An 18,811-nucleotide genomic window follows, 5' to 3' on the forward strand; every position below is an offset into this window, starting at 1 on the left:
TCACAATTTGAAAATTCTTAATGCTACTACATTTTTATCCAATGTTTTCGAGATGAATAAAATTACCGTTAATTAAAAACAGTTTCTTGAACTTATAAAAACTGCAGAGTATAACAGAAGGAATGTATTGCAAGTATCAACATGTCATTTTGCCAGGACTTAAAGAAACTGAGATATGAATTTTTTATTACACTTAATTTATACAATTGGAATGATGTACTCTCCTCATAAACTAGTATGTGCTAAGTTTATAACGTCTAACATTAAAATTCCGTAAAATTCTGCTCGGTTCTGGCTGTCAAGATGGACACGGAGTATGCATGTGTACTCGTCTCACATCTGCTGCTTCTCTAGCGGCCGTGTGCTGTGTTACGATAATTAAGAACCATTCAAAGAACGGTAGTTCTTTTAACTTGTGCTGCATTATCCAATTATTATCAAAGAGCGAAAACACCGAGCATTTCCGGGTGATAAAGCGAAAATTTCAATTAGAACAAAAGACAGTCAAGTGTGGGGCTTTAATAACTCAGCTACTAAATGGGATTATCTGCATTCGTCATTTCCGGGTACGTACCTGACATGTGCATTCCAATTCCGTCCCCTAGCTTCGACAAGCACGATTTTCATTTGATGTCCTTCTTAAGGGAAACTTTATTACCTTCATGATTTTTATGCCTGACAAGTTTGCGGTAACCATTTCACCGTAACAACCACACTTACGTAAGTAAAGTGCAGTCGTTGTACAGAAGAACTTATTCATAAATAGAATAGTACACTAAAAGTTTACGAATTGTGATTATGAACAATTATTAAAAATCATAATCATATTCATCATCTACAAGGATTAAGACTTAAAAGGTTCTTCGTGACTCATGAGAAAAAATAGTTCAGTTATTTTTTTTAGGACGTCCACAGCTTCTTTGGCAACAGACTTCTATTTCTTAGGGCAAATTCGGATAATTTCGTGACACGGATAATTTCGTGATTTTTTTTAACTTATCACGAAATTATACCAGCGACAATCGTATTTCTGATGGAGTAGTACAAATGGCAGAAGATGTAGTATAACCACAGTCTAGTATATACAGTCACGAAGCTCAATACGTAGTAAATATGCATCCATAGATAGTTGCTAACCACTAGGATCGCTACTATCTCCTCATTACATACAATGCGAAATAGCACCGGCACAGTCTATTGTTCCTAGCACCCTCAAAACACAAGCTTCGTGACTGTATATACTAGGCTGTGCTATAACATAGATTCTGTTCACTGCGCTTTTTCAGTGATGTAAGCGGATTTTTTTGGAAGAGTTGTGAGATCTATAGCTTTGAATTTATGAATGAACACACCATCCGATTTTATTTCTTAAAAGAAGAGTTTTTTTGCTGTGTTTTGTGATTCAAAATTTTTCAGTGATAAGCACTGACATTGTATGAAAATAAATGAAACAGGAAAAATATAATATAAAATAGGAACAATCACAAAGAATAAAGAAAAGAAGAAAACGAGAAAGCAGAATGACAAAAGAATTGGGACGCAGAAGATATGAAAAACATATATAAAAGAAAATGGAATTAAGAGAAGAATAAGAAAAAAAGCGAGAGAAAGAAGATAAGAAAAATAAAAAGGAAGTGAGAAATAAATTCAAACAAAAGAAAAACGAGAAAAGGAAAATAAAAAAAACGAGAGGTAGAAGATACTAAGGAAAGCAAGAAGGAAATTGAAAATAAATAAAACAAAAAATAGAATAGAAAAGAAAAATCAGAAAAATAGGAAAAAAGAAAATGAGAAAGCATAATGACAAAAGAATAGAGAAAATATAAAAAACAAATATATAAGGAAATGGAATTAAAAGAAGAAAAAAAAAAAAGAAGAGAGACAAAGAAGATAAGAAAAATAAAAATGACGCTAGAAATAAATAAAGTCAAAAGAGAAACGAGAAAAAAAATGGGAGATGTGAAAATTGGTTGTAAGTAAAAGGCGAGAGAGAGAGAGAGAGCGAGAGAGAGAGAGAGAGAGAGAGAGAGAGAGAGAGAGAGAGAGAAATCAAGGAAAAGAAGGGGAAAAGTATGTGAAGCATATGAAAAGGGGGAACATAACGGAAAAAATACTTTTAACGATGAATTAAAATAATGTATATCTTAATTGTAAAGTATGGATGAAATGGAATTTTGTCAATATTTATATTTAATCCAATACGATTGTTTGATCCTGTTTGATCTAAGAAACGCCAGGCAAATGTAATGAAACAATTGCTAAATCAACTGAAGCTTCAGCATGTGCTGTACATTTTGCAAATGTTGGATATACCGTACTGTTCAGTTCTTATTTCTACCATATTTCTTACCAAATAAAAGGGTTATTAGAATTTATGAAAATGTACAGTAGTGGAAGAAAAAACCGGACCGACGAAATAATCAAAGTCCCCGAAATGAGCCACTGCGCATGCCACGCCCGCACTCACAAGATAGCGAGTAATCTATTGAAATTGTTGTAGTTTCGACTGCTGACGTAGCCCATTTCGAAAGCCATTAGAAAATAAGCTGGTAAAATTCATGTTCTGGGAATAATAATTTAATTAAGTAGTAAAATATCGCTGCAATCGAAAAGTATTGGGAATCAATTTGAATAAGGAACAAAAAAAAGTTTCCTTCCCAGGCAGGATTCGAACCACGAATGTCTTAGTTACTAGTCCATCGTGTTCTGGAGTGAACAAGGCTCTGAAATCAGCTACAAGGGCCGGTCCGGTTTTTTTTTGCACTACTGTACTTATTTCACAAATTGTGTTAAGCTGCAGCCTAAATCCAGAAGTTAGGTTAGGTATATAGAAAAATAGAGCAGTTGCTTTCACAAAGATATATCTGGATGGTGAGAAGTTAGTTTCAGACCTTGAATAGCCTTTACAGAAATCGTGGCTTGAGGAAACTGTATAATAAAGACAGGATATAGACTAGCGTGTACAACAGCATGAAGATGAAGGAGATTTGTTAGAAATTGTTTTAATGTATGGATAGAGACAAGGCTGACTAATAAGCTGGGAAGGACATTCTGCAAACGAATATAACAATAAGAGGTTCAGAACCACAATGTACTTTCATTAGGAAGTTTATGGAGATAAAATCAAATGGCGTCGAATTAGGAATAATTTCAATCAGTAATATCAGTGACGTAACACTTCCTTAACAATCGGCTTGGAAACTAGTTTCCTACATCTGAATCGCTTATTTGATTAACTACTTAAGTTCTTAAGCTATCCGTTAGTTTCGAGAAAACTGCAAAAAAAACTGCAGTTTATAAAAAATAATGGATGTACGTTTTTATCTTTTTGGAGTGAATTTTTCATATGAATTGCAAAGGGCGTGTACATTCGATCGACTTTCTGGAAATATATGGGTTATAGTAGATAAAATAACTTACTTAACTAGGCCTATTTTATTTTGTCCGACACAACCATTTGAGAACAGATGTAGTTGTGTCACCTTTTTAAATAAACCGCTTCTATACAATCCAAAAGGAAGGCAGCAGCTTCATTTGTGCTTTTCTTTGTTCTTCTCTCATGGTACATAAACTGTTGAGTGCCCAGTTTTAAGTGATAAATACCAAAGCAGTTCACCCAAAGCTGCCGTAAGTAAAAGATCTCCTGAACAGGGATATGGGTAACGGCAAGTTCTGCATGAACCAACATTAACAAAGTCGCTCTGCAAGGAAATGTGACTGAGCATTGAAACCAAATAATGTCACTGACTTATTCGGTTTCACGAGTCATGCCTGCCACTACACCGCTAGAAATCATATATGCCTAAGGAGTGGTATGACATTTTCTGTTTCTACACCGAACGATGGGTCATGGAATGAAATGTCATAAACATCAAAAAACAAAATGGCCGAATTTCGACTTATTCTGACAATCAACAATTCAATTACTGAATTTACTACTGTTACTGCTACAACAACAACAACAACAACATAACAACCGCTATTGCTACTACAACTACATAACAACCGCTACTGCTACTACTACAACTACATAACATAACAACCGCAACTACAACTACATAACCGCAACTACAACTACATAACAATAACATAACAACCGCTACTACAACTACATAACGACATAACAATCGCTACTACAACTACATAACAACATAACCGCTACAACTACATAACATAACCGCTACTACACCTACAACTACATAACATAACAACCTCTACAACAACTACAACTACATAACAACATAACCGCTATAACTATATAACAACCGCTACTACACCTACAACTACATAACAACATAACCGCTACTACACCTACAAGTACATAACAACCGCTACTACTACAACTACATAACAACATAACCCCTACTACAACTACATAACTACATAACCGCTACAACTATAACTACATAACAACATAACCGCTACTACAATTACAACTACATAACAACATGACAATCGCTACTAATAAAACTACATAAAACAACAACATGACAATCGCTACTACTAAAACTACATAAAATAACAACAGCTAATACAAATACATAACAAGATAACAACCGCTACTACACCTACAACTACATAATAACATAACTGCTACTACAACTACATAACTTAACAACCGCTACTACAACTACACAACAACATAATAATCGCTACTACAACTACATAACAACATAACAACCGCTACTACAACTACATAACAACATAACAACCGCTACTACAACTACATAACAACTTAACAACCGCTAATACAACTACATAACAACATAACAACCGCTACTACAACTACATAACAACTTAACAACCGCTACTATAACAACATAACCGCTAATACAACTACATAACAACATAACAACCGCTACTACAAATACATAACAACTTAACAACCGCTACTATAACTACATAACAACTTAACAACCGCTACTACAACTACATAACAACTTAACAACCGCTACTACAACTACATAACATAATAATCGCTACTACAACTACATAACAACATAACAACCGCTAATACAACTACATAACATAACAACCGCTACTACAACTACATAACAACATAACAACCGCTAATACAACTACATAACAACATAACAACCGCTACTACAACTACATAACAACTTAACAACCGCTACTACAACTACATAACAACATAATAATCGCTACTACTACTACAACTACATAACAACATAACAACCGCTACTACACCTACAACTACATAATAACATAACTGCTACTACAACTACATAACTTAACAACCGCTACTACAACTACACAACAACATAACAACCGCTAATACAACTACATAACAACATAACAACCGCTAATACAACTACATAACATAACAACCGCTACTACAACTACATAACACCATAACAACCGCTACTACAACTACATAACAAAACAACAACCACCACCACCATTACTACATCTCCTATTACCACTACCACCACCACTATTCATGGTGAAGCAAAATAGTTCCACCTCTCGTGGTACACAAGTGGCAATGTCGAGATATTTTCCAAATTTTGGGGATTAATTCTCATAGAGACGCTGCGATCAGTGAGAGAATTCCAAATGTCCGTCGTTAAGAAGGAACATCCGTGATATTCTTTAATATTCCACAGTTCACGTTCACATGGAAAAAAAAAAAAAAAAGAAACTTCATGAGGTTTCGAAGGCTCACATTTCACTGAGAAATTACACCAATCACGATAATGTCTGCAGTCAATATTATGACTTAATGTAGGAGACAGTGTGGTTTTATGTTCACAGAATATCATCCCGTTAACATTTATTGGTAAATATAATATGCCTTCTGTTTTCAAATTAAAACGGATGAACGTTAACGTGTTTATGGATACTTAAAGAGGACCCGTTTCTTGCACTTCTTGCAGCTTTAACAGTTTGTATTTAAAGTAAATGGTACTGTATTTCCAATTTACTTCTTTCTTCGCCTTTCCATGTATTCCGCGCGGTTGCTGGAATTACCTTTCTTAACATCCAGCAGAGAACGGTACCCTCGCTGATTTTAGTGCGCTAACGTAATTACAGATATTCTGTCGCGGAAATTTGTTTATAACTAGACCTAGGATCTTTAGGCTCGTTTAGCGTAGGCTGAAACTTGTGTTCTTTAAAGCACCTAGTTTTAGGCAATATCATCGCTCGAGAGTTTCTCATGTTGCATACATTTAGGGATTTTTACATAAAATTGTTGCAACCTATCCTATTCGAGCCTAAAAATCCGAGATCTATTACGACGCACGACTACGGAGTGTGGTGATTAAGGATTAGCCTATAGAAAGGGATAGCAAGCGGATCGTAACCATTTGTAACTGATACTAACCCATCATTTTCCTGGAGGGACTTGGGAAAACGAAAAAGTAACAGGGGATTCATGGAATCCCTATAACTGCATGAAATGCTTATGCTGTTCGTGACTGTTATTGTGAGCATGGTGGGATTTTAAGGATGTTTGGGAGATTGAGAGCTTTTCAAAAAGTACCCGCACTCAATACTTCTTTACAAATTCAGTGTTGCTAAGTCAAGAAAACAGAAAAGTGTATCGAATATTAAAATAATAAAATACTCCTTCCTTAACAAAAACAAAACAAAGCTAGCTCGCCTTCTAAATTATGTGTTCAAATTGGTAGTCTTCAGCTGCTTTACAATGTGTCACTCGATCATAGAAACCATGATTTAACAAGGCTTTAGGAATATCTTGCACCACTTCCATTTTTATTTAGCAACACTGAAATTGTATAGAAGTATCAAGTGTGGGTATTTTTTGAAAAGCTCTTAATAAGCTTTATTCAAAAATAGAAAATATATTGGGTGTTCCATTTAAAATAAGAGAGTTGGAGTTACTTCCGGTTAAACCGGAAGTAGAAAAAACTCGATAACACCATTATTGAGTTCTTAGTATACGGTTATCCTCACATACCAAGTTTCATGTCACTGAACCACATGCTTCAAAAGTTATTTAGGTGGTGCGGGACTTTTAACTAACCCTGTATAACCTAAATAACGATTCAGAAACTTTTAGGTGCAGCATCACCCTCAACATAGTTTGTTTAGGTTTTGTAGTATTAAGTTTAGCGCTTACTTAAATACACAGAAACAAGATCGAAATGCGAAAGTGCGTCAATTGTTTTGTAAATACCAACATTTCCTCAGCTTGTTATAAACTCAATAAAGTCTCTACATTTCAATGTTGGGAACACTGCAGCACAATTTGAAGTGGACCTTGATTCCAAACAAAAGACGGCAGAACGGCGTCGCTCGCTCCCTATCGTTTGCATGTGTTTATTTGACGTTCTCTTACAGCTGTGGGGGAAACTCGGCGGTAATGGTACTTGATACAGAGCCATCTGGGATCCGTGACACGAAACTCCTCTATTGTTCGGGAGCCTGTTACTTCACCACATGACAGTCTTCTTCTTATGTTGCTTTTTATGCAATGTGCGATGAGAAAGAATACAAGGTCGAGTTCATTTTATGTTTACAGTCAGGTTACGCCTACGAAAGTCTCCCATATGTGCTTCGAGTACGGTTAAGCTGCTTTTCGATAAAAGTTTAAGCTATGATTCCGCTATGGCGATCATCGCCGAGCTGTTTCCTTTGCACCCAACATCGTCGTCTTTCCTATCGAACGTTTATGCCATCACAAAATCAGATAACAGTAACTAGGTCTGGAGACAATAATTCTGCTGAATCATTCAACGTTGCAGGTAAGTTTAGGGCTTACAAATCTAGCTTTCAGGTATAGCTCCCTGTGAAGATGATTTGAATAATTTCAGGGTAAACATTGTTCCGAGCCAGGTATCGAACCCGGGACCTTTGGATAAACGCACCATCCTCTACCAACTGAGCTACTCAGGAACTCTACCAGACACCGACTCAATTCTCAAGTTCTTGACATGGTTTAGGTACCCAAAATTTCTTAATCAATTGTCAATTTCTTAAAACTGTAGAAACATTAGTAACAATATTTGCTTGTAACCAAGTTTTTTTAAGATTGACCTGTTAAGAATTTATTGATACGATTTAAGTACGGTACCCAAAATTTCTACATCAATTATCGAGTTCTATTCAAATCATAGAAATATTACTAATAACTCACCCACAGTCAGTAATGAACTTATCGACTAACCCGTAAAAAAAAATCTCGACACGGTTTAGGTACCCAAAATTTCTTAATCAATTGTCAATTTCTTAAAACTGTAGAAACATTAGTAACAATATTCGTTTGTAACCAAGTTTTGTTAAGATTGGTCTGTTAAGAATTTATTGATACGATTTAAGTACGGTACCCAAAATTTCTATATCAATTATCGAGTTCTATTCAAATCATAGAAATATTACTAATAACTCACCCACAGTCAGTAATGAACTTATCGACTAACCTGTAAAAAAAAATCTCGACACGCTTTAGGTACCCAAAATTTCTTAATCAATTGTCAATTTCTTAAAACTGTAGAAACATTAGTAACAATATTCGTTTGTAACCAAGTTTTGTTAAGATTGGTCTGTTAAGAATTTATTGATACGATTTAAGTACGGTACCCAAAATTTCTATATCAATTATCGAGTTCTATTCAAATCATAGAAATATTACTAATAACTCACCCACAGTCAGTAATGAACTTATCGACTAATCTGTAAAAAAATCTCGACACGGTTTAGGTACCCAAAATTTCTTAATCAATTGTCAATTTCTTAAAACTGTAGAAACATTAGTAACAATATTCGTTTATAACCAAGTTTTGTTATATCGATTACTGAGTTCTATTTAACTATAGAAATATTACTAATACCCACAGTCAGTAATAAAGTTATCGACTAACCTGTAAAAAAATCTGGACACGGTTTAGGTACCCAAAATTTCTGTAGCAATAATAATAAATTGTTAAGTTATATTAAAACCATAGAAATATTACTAATATTATCGTCATTGATGAAGTCATTCTAAGACTACTTGTCAAAAATTTATCGACACGCTTTAGGTACCCAAAATTTCGGTACTGGATAGTAAGTTACATTAATGTTGATAAGAATAAGCATATCACTAACAATAACTGGATAATCATTCTGAGATTGAAAAGTGAATATTTTCACGACCGGTTCATGCACCCTTCAATTCTGTAATTACATTTAGAAACATGTAGTATGACTACAGTCTGGTATATACAGTCACGAAGCTCAATACGTAGTAAATATGCATCCATAGATAGTTGGTAACCACTAGGATCGCTACTATCGCCTCATTGCAGACAATGCGAAATAGTACCGGCACAGTCAATTGTTCCTAGCACCCTCACAACTCAAGCTTCGTGACTGTATATACTAGACAGCCTGTGGTATGACGATAATATAGTCATTCTAACAATAAGATCAATGAGTAAAAACTGAAATACGTGCTACAAGTAGCCAAAAATTATGTTTTAATTATTAGGCTCTGGTTACATAACGATATAAATATCGCTGTTGTTCTTAGCGATCGACATATACAAAGAATAATAATCGTAACTTTCTCATACCTTTTCCTTTCGTTCCCCCTGATGCAGTTAGTAACACGGATTTGACACCAAATGTCGGTATATAGCACAGATGTTTAACAAATACGTCGAACAGAAAACAGAGCGAAGTTTATGTCCGCAGCAAACACCATACTGAGAACAAATGTTCCCTACTGTTAACACATTCTAGTATAAGGGACAAGAAGTCTACACTCCTCCATTGATGACGTCAAACAAGTAATAGGATCAGCTGTAGGAATCCTCAGAAGTTGAGTCTCTCGCACACACATACACAGCGAGAATCGAGGAAATGAGCGACCTATTTGCACAATCTGCATTCTTAGTATTTATCTAAACTAAATAGATTTGTGAATGTTGGTAATATCCGGTGGGTGGGTGGCGCAAATACACGATATCCCACGCATGTTTTCAATTTCTTAATCTAAATATTAATATATCGTCGTTGTTCCTGCAATAACTCCTATGTGCAAAATATACAATTTTTCAGTAGGAGAAAAAAAAAAAAAAAAACACATTTATTCATCCTATGGCAGCCGTACATAGGGGATTGTGAATTCTTACATTTTCGAAAGAAAGGAATATAATTACATATAGGAGATTTTATTATTTGCTGTGTCACTATTTAAGCTATTTAATAGAGCAAAAGTCTGAAAATCGATAAATATGTCACATGGGAGTTACTGCAGGAACAACGACGATACGGCCTAATTACTGTGCTCCAACCACGAGAAAGTCTCTGCCGGATGAGACGAAGGAGGGTAATGCTGTGAATGAATGTTGATGTCATAAGATGTCATAAGGTCACACACGTGGGTACTCTTATCTCTATTGGCTAGCTCTCACAGCACAAACCATAACATTGATACAGACATATTGATACTACCCTAGTTACAAAATTAGATCACAGTTAATCTCCTGGTCTTTTAATCTCTTCATACAGGAAATAACATATGCAGGAGAGCGCATGGTTTTTAAACTGGCGTTATAACGGTAATATTATTTATCTACTTCGTTCCAATAGATGAGGCAGTAGTAAGCACATTCCTTTCACGGTAGATCTCCTGGTTGGAGAAGAGTATACTCCTGGACAAAAACATTCCAGAGCAATTCAAATTGGTTTGCAGTGTTCAACATCGAAACGTGAGCTATTTCAGTAAAGTTGACGGGGAAATGCTGGTATTTACAAAACAACTCATGTTCTTCCACGTTTCGATATTGTTTCTGTTTATTAATAGAATGCATTAATGAGAGGCTATGTCCTTGAAATATTTGGAGGGGGAAGCAGGACTCTGCATAAAAATCTGAGAAAACTTCAATTGCTCTTTCTAAAAAATGTTCTTACGTAATTTTCAGAAAATAACATCGTCTGATTTTTCCATATATAATAATAATAATAATAATATTAATAATAATAATAATAATAATGATTTATTTTAGCTGCTAGAGTTAAGGCCGTAAGGCCTTCTCTTCCACTCAACCAGCATAAAATATATATACATATGCATGAACTTACAAAGAATTCAACAATTTGATTTAGATGAGAGTTACATGTATACAAGAGTCATTTACGAATTAAACAACAAAATACTATGAACTATTAATTAAACACTGAAATAAACTGTGTAGCAGAATTAAGCTAAAATACATAGAATGTTAATATATTTCAAATAATATTAGATAATACAAAGAGATTATTATGAGACAATTTCGAAAATACAGCACTATCAGGATGATGTCTAAAGAAAGAAGTAACAATGTAGTCAGTGATAGTTTAAATCAGTATGATTGGAGTGAAATGCTAAGAAGTTATCTTTTAAGCTGTTTTTAAAAGTGTTTATTGTCTTGCAGCCCCTAATACTTTGTGACAGGGAATTCCATTGTCGCGAGGTGGATACTGTAAAAGATAATGAATAACAAGATGTTCTATGAAGAGGTATACTTAGCGTGCCACAGATAAGTGATTTGGTATTTACGTCGTGGTTAGAGTATAGATAAGAGAAACGAGACGAAAGGTAATTTGGTGTTGAGGTGTGTAGAATTCGAAAGAGTAAAGACAAAGAGTGTAAAGTTCTTCGTTCTTTAAGTCGGAGCCACGAAAGACTTGCGAAGGACGGTGATATGTGATCATATCGTCTGATGTTGCACACGTATCTGACGCACATATTCTGAGCTCGCTGTAACTTGACTGACAGTTCAGAACTTAGGTCACTTAACAAAACGTCACAATAATCGAAGTGCGGCATTACTAGGGTTTGTTGCTAGGGCAAGAAGTTTCTCAAGCGACTCAAACAGTGAATGGAGGAACAGATTTTTTTATCGTTTCTTTAACTTGAAAATTCCAACTTAGATTTTTATCAAAAAAGAAGCCGAGATTTTTTACGACAGATGAATAAGGGATACAGTACCCAAGAAAATTGCTTAACCCAAACTACGGCCCTTATACACTACTTTTCCCTTTCACTGCTTTGCTCACAATTCGCTGATCCTTGCAGCGATGATGGACATGAATTATTAGTTTCACTACCACTACTACAACCCAATTTATCATTCTGTTTCGGTTCATTCTAGTTTTATTTTGGACAGTTTTCTTTATTACGAATTCATTCATTATCAGGAATAGCTACATCGTCATCGCTGATTGCTTAACAAGCCCTTACCCTTCGACGACGATCACAAAAACAGATCATTGAAACTGAATATTGATAACGGTTACTTTTAAATTTAGAAACAAATTTAATTTTTTATTAAACATGTTGAACATTAACAATAATTTGATAAGTGATATTGGGCAAAAATACAGTTGAATATACTGTTAATTTGAACTTCGTCATAATGCCAATGTTTCTGCCCCATACAATTTCACACTCCATAGAAAAAAATCACTAGTCTCTTCCATAGTTCTATTTCCAGATGTCCTTTTTGTATTAAAACTACATTTGCAATTGGTATCCTCCTTTTGGCTTCCTGACAGCAACTCATGTTACTACTTATGGTACACCCTAAATACAGTGTGTCCCAAAAGTTTCCATACATAGGACATGTAAGTTCAAAATAAAAATGTCACTTAGTGTGCTCAATGTGGCCAACCCGCTCCCCAGATCTCACATACTTTGATTTTTACCTCTGGGGTCACCTTAAATTGCAGGTCTGCCAGGAGAAAATCCGAGACTTGCAACATCTTAAAGATGTAGGGAAAAAACAGAGAATGTCACGATAAATCATTAACGAGAAAAACAAGTTGTAATACCTGAACATTCCTGATATAATAAATGTACCAAATGTCCAACGTTACCTTATACGAAAGTTTACACTTTTTTTTTTCTATGATTAGACAGTTCTGTAGTCCCAGCTGCCACCTATAGAAAGCGCTGTATACCATAAAATCCTAAATATGGACATTTCTTGATTTCCCCTAACACCTACATCTGCAAGTCCTTATCGTCATCATGTGACAATGGATATATTGCAGTTTTTGCATCAGAGGAGGTTGGAACACATTCACAGACTTGTGACTGACTGTCGAAAGCCGTTATATTGAGCACATTATGTGACATTTCTATTCGGAACCCTATATATGAAGACTTTTGGGATACCCTGTATTTGAAACTGTGTTACATTTAAATGCGGGGGAATATGAAGATAGAAATGAAAGTAAATATCAAAATTTTATTTAAAATCTCAAACATTCTTACAATCCCAAACCATGCTCACAGTAACAATCATGAACATCATAAACGTTTCACGCTATTATAAGCATTCGATGAATCCCTGTCACTTCTTAACAATAACTGAAACACTGTGTTAGATTTTGTATTAGATGAAATCTATGTAATAATTTAGTTAATATTAGGTAGGCTATAGTAGATAACAGTTCGTCTTATATTGTTAATGTTCATCTCATAGTTCAATAATATTATTTATGTTACTGATCCAAACGAAATAACGTATGTAATAACAATAAAAAGCCAGCCAGCCAGTGATATAAGAAACGGACAAACAAGTGAACTTAATCAGTGTTTACTCACGTGTGGTCTACGTGTATGAAGGGAGCAGAATCTAAAAAGTTTCCCCTGGGCTGAGAGTTTGCCGTGCCTGATCATCACCATTGAGAAGAAGCAATTGAAGGCTTTTTTTTAAGTACCATAGTTTAAAAAATGTAAATTTGAGATATTAAGCATGTGGTGAGCGTATTGTAGCGGCCATCTACTGAATTAGTTGTGGGGGGGGGGGGGAACGCCATAGGCGTATGTTATAGGAGTGGAAATTTTCAGTGGTTTTTATAAAACAACCATAGTCCAAAGATTTTTCTTTTGTGAAAACAGTCATTGTCCACCCAGGACGATGGTAGTGTTTACAAATATCCCATCCATATCATCTTGAAACATTTATCCATAGAATTTTAAACTGTAGTAGATTGACAGTACTGATTTTTAGGTAGGCGGCATAAGCGACCTCAGAGAAAAATATTTTAGCACGTGAAATTGTTGTACTAGTTAGGGAGCCATCTTCAGGTGCGGAAGTAACACCACAGAAGAAACGTAAGCAACGAAAGGACAAGAAGCAGGATATATTAAAGAAAGAAGATTGAAGGAGAGTCCCGCGCCGTGCCGGCATTCTGCCTAGGACTCGCGTTACAGAATGCGCGCTGGTTCGAGTCCTCATGGGGGAATAAATTTTCTCACGAAATTTCGGCCAGTGTATGGGACCGGTGCCCACCCAGGATCGTGGTGCACTTGGGGAGCTACGATAGGTAGCGAAATCCGGTTGCGAAAGCCAGCTATAACGGCTGGGAGGATCATCGTGCTAACCACACGATACCTCCATTCTGGTTGGATGATCATCCACTTCTGCTTCGGTATGTGGGCGTGAGCCAAGCAGCCGGCTGGTCGGTCTAGGCCCCTCACGGGCTGTAGCACCACGAATTATTATTATTAAATTGAAGGAGAGGCACACTTCAGCCACAACAGAGTATTTTTCTTAAAACAACCATTGTCCACAGTCTATATTTACATATGTATTTTTATGAGGAAATTTAAGTTATAATTAATGTACTTCAGTTTTACCAAGTTTCTAGTCCACACCTGTGGAGTAACAGTCAGCGCATCTGGCCGCGAAACCAGGTGGCCCGGGTTCGAATCCCGGTTGGGGCAAGTTACCTGGTTGAGGTTTTTTCCGGGGTTTTCCCTCAACCCAATACGAGCAAATGCTGGGTAACTTTCGGTGCTGGACCCCGGACTCATTTCACCGGCATTATCACCTTCATTTCATTCAGACGCTAAATAACCTAGATGTTGAAAAAGCGTCGTAAAATAACCCAATAAAAAAAATAAAACCAAGTTTCTACAACACCATAACAAATGGCATGATGCATTTCATACTTGAAGTGTCAATAACACCCATGCCAGATAAATTTTCAGGATAAGCAAAAAACTATGTTTTTGGACTAAGGTTTTTTTTTGCAAGAAAAAAAACCCCTTCAATTGCCGTCCGTCAACATAGGGTTTAGAAGACAAATCTACGCTCGTATGTCTTCTTGGTAAGCACACACGAGATTATCTCCATTGCAATGCATGTCGCGTGTCCCAGATTCTTGAGGAAGGTCATGTGATCTTCCTCATTTGCCTGTACAGTAATTTGTTTCATGTAACGCAATTACAGGCCAGTTCGCATGTTATTGTATTCAGTTCCGTCTGGCGGATGAAATGTGACCTTGCTGAGTCATTTGAGAGGATTCTTCCTTTCCTCTGTCTCACAGACCTGAAACCGGACCCCTGAGGAGAGTAACTCGAAGCTTTGAGGGGCAGGACCGGGTATCGGATGTCGACAGAAAGCTAATCTTGGATCTTACTACAGCCTTCACAAATACACATACCCATTTCTCCAACGATGGAAATGGTTTTTAATGCTGAATCTGATTTCACAACCTAACTAAAAGAAGTCAACCGGCAAGATATGAGAAAACGTGAAGGCTAATCTGTTTAGGGCCGGGATTATAAACGCCGTGTAAACCTTACGTTCAATTTAAACTGAAGTTTTTCGTTCTGCTTCGTTATTATAAACCTTAACTACCAGTTAATCTTGAGTTAACTTGAGTTTAACTTGATCGGCACTTCTCTGCCCTTTAAAGTGCAGTTCAAGGCTCAACAGTACAAGATGGCGGTTCCCGCAACACACAAGGATATTGCAGATGTTTTCCAAGAACTTATGAGTGACGATAACTGAGTAATCAATGTTACTGAACGACCACGGCGGCCAAGAATTTTTCGAAATAGAGTGCACCACTTTGAAATATACATAAATGAACATAAGTTTTAAAACAGATTGAGACTTTCGAAGCAGACAGTCCTAACCTTCAGAATTAGGCTTATAGTCCTAACCTTGTTTCTAAAAATTGAAATTCGGATACAAAATACAACAGAAAAATGAGAAAGTGCAAAAATGTGTTTTAGGGTTTGAATTTAAAGATTATTTGAAAAGATAAATTATTTATTTTTTGAAAACATTTTGTTGAATATCTGCATTAGTTACTAGTTGCGCTGCGCTATTTTTCCTCTGGTAGTAGACATACTGAAAACGATGGAAGATTTCGGAGGTGTCCGAAAATCTACTATAAACTTATTGCGCATTGTAATGTGTGTGCCAGACAGTCTCCTGGTAAGATTTACTATGGGGCCTGATTTATAAACACACTAATAATATTACCTAATTTTACTAGACTCGTAAAAATAATTGTATTGTTTGACTGAATTCTGTTTCATAAATATTCTAGACAACACATACAATACGCACACTAATATTATTACTTCATTACTCAGTTGATTCTGTACGGAGTTACGCCGCGGATGGTCATGCAAGGTTTAGTTTGGTTGCATTGTGTTTGGGAGTATAACGTTGGTAGCCAGCGTTAAGAAACTATTTGAGGTTAAGTCTGACAAGCATACTCAAGTACGCGGTATTGATCCTCTTTAGGTTTTTTATGATACTATCTCTGATATCGAAGAATAAAGATGTTTCCTAATGAAGATTCTCCACGAGCGTCGGCTATTTCAAATCAATACTATAATTAAACAGTTGCGATGTTCTTCTTTTCTTTCCTAGCAGTAATACCAAACGTATTCCACTACGGTTTAACTTAACCGAGATTCTGCAATACGGCACGTTGAGTTAAACTCATGGTTGGGTTTATCTTAGGTTTAACATAATCTTTAGATTAACCGTATTTATAAAATCGGACCTTAATAAGTGTATTTAGGAATTACAGACAAAATTTGAGACATACGGATATTTTTAAGTTCATTCTTTGGTACTGTTTTATTAGTAGGGCTGAAAAAAAGTATTGGTTATAGGCTACGCTGCATCGTACGTAGAGCTCTGTGTTTACAAAATGCTTGTGTGCACACTCGACTTGTTACTGTAGCGGCTGCTTGTACAGTCCGCTCCGTATGCATGAACTCATAATAATAATTGTTTATTATTAATAAAATAACATGTACAAAAATACAGTTTTAATTCTTTCCTTAAGGAGTAAAAACTCGTGCTCGGGGAGCTTTCTAAACACATACTTAACGCAAACAAAGATAATTATTTGACACAAAGTGGGTAAAAAATATATATGAATAAATTAACTTTAAAAATCAATTTCAATTTTAACAATTTAAATCAATTGAAAATAGGGACAATTATAGCATTTTTAAAATTTATCTGGAAATTTAGCATATAAGAAGCACAAAATAAATACAGGAAATTTTACAGAAGAACAAAATAACGAATTTTCGGTGTAAAAACCGCATTTCTAAGTTTTCACATCTTGCGCTACCTACAGGTTTTTTTTTTATATACTAAACTAGGACGTAGTTTTACACAGTGCTAAATTTTTCTTATAGTTGCTAAGAAAACAAGTGAAAATTTAATTGATTTTTTTCTCGAAAAGTACATAATGTAATATCAACATTCAATAAGCAGGATAATATATTAAAAACTATAGCACCTAGAACCATACATTTTTTTTAAATGCTCAGTATTTCATCCTCTTTTTTGAAACCACACAAAATAAAAAATAAAAAAACTCCACTTTAGGTCCCATTTCCTGCAACTAGTCACATTTTTACTATTTACACTATGATAAAGAATGTGGACCTACTTTGATTAAACATTATTATTACCTATTATGTACATTGTTGTGTATTGTAATGCAAGGTATTTTATTTAATACTTATTTTGTAAATAGTGTAGACTGTAATACTACTTTAAAAAGCCGAGTTTCAAAAATGCTGCTTTTCGTGTCTAGAATACCTCTCTTCAAATATGATTTTCATTTTTAGTATATCAAATTGTCCTTCAATATGTTTATCATTTTTCTGATACAAACTGCCTTATTTAACACTAAATTGTAATTGTTTTAACGTTTAGAATTACATGTAACTAAACACATCTACATTTTCGTGTTGATATTATTATTATTATTATTATTATTATTATTATTATTATTATTATTATTATTGTTTGGAATTTTTATGTCAGTTATTAATTTAAGTATTTTGTTTAGATATGCATTATAATATTATTCTCGTTATCTTTTATATCATTTGTGTTATATTCATTTATATGATTCCAACCTTTCATTTTCAATTACATTTATTTTTAATTGTCATTATTTTAATAATTATTCCTGTGTACTTTTATTGTAATTTCTATCATTATTAATGTTCTTGTTATGAAATTGTCATGTGCTGAACTGTTATTGGACCCTGGCTGTTGTACAGCACAATGAATGAATGAATGAATAAATGAATGAATGAATGAATGAATGAATAAATAAATAAATAAATAAATAAATAAATAAATAAATAAATAAATAAATAAATAAATAAATAAGTATTACTGCATTATTTTTATATTGCTGTTATTTATAATGCATGCTCTGTATTTTTATACTGGTTGTGTGGAAGAGAAGGCCTTCTGGTCTTAACTCTGCCAGTAAAAATAACTCAAATAAATAAATGAACAAATAATTTAAATTGTAGGAAAGATCATCATAATATCAATATTTATAACTAGAATACATTTTAAACAGTCTATGAGATCTAGTTTTGAATCATAATAGAACATCAACTGCAGCACAAACAAGACGCAAGTGTTCCCTGATAGTCCCTGTGGCACGCGCCAAATTTGACATCACGTCAATATAGTCTATGAACAACTAACCTGGTCTCTGTAAGCCCTGGGCCAGAATACGGTCACTGATGATGATGATGATGTTGATGATGATGATG

At 34.9% G+C, this 18,811-nt stretch overlaps 1 protein-coding gene across 7 annotated transcripts in view; it reads right to left on the reverse strand.

Moving 5' to 3' along the window:
• Positions 1 to 18,811, reverse strand: part of LOC138692931 (myosin-IIIb-like) — a 519,118-nt gene that overhangs the window by 231,425 nt on the left and 268,882 nt on the right. The window contains exon 1 of one of the 7 annotated variants that reach the window (XM_069816360.1): positions 9,540 to 9,721. The exons of 5 other annotated variants lie outside the window; for them this stretch is intronic. The gene's annotated coding sequence lies outside the window, so the exon portion shown is untranslated. Of the gene's footprint in view, positions 1 to 9,539; positions 9,722 to 18,811 lie in introns of those variants that run through there. One more of the 7 variants, XM_069816326.1, reaches the window with a different exon arrangement.

The sequence above is a fragment of the Periplaneta americana genome, chromosome 2 (genome assembly GCF_040183065.1).
Source record: "Periplaneta americana isolate PAMFEO1 chromosome 2, P.americana_PAMFEO1_priV1, whole genome shotgun sequence".
Lineage (NCBI taxonomy): Eukaryota > Metazoa > Arthropoda > Insecta > Blattodea > Blattidae > Periplaneta > Periplaneta americana.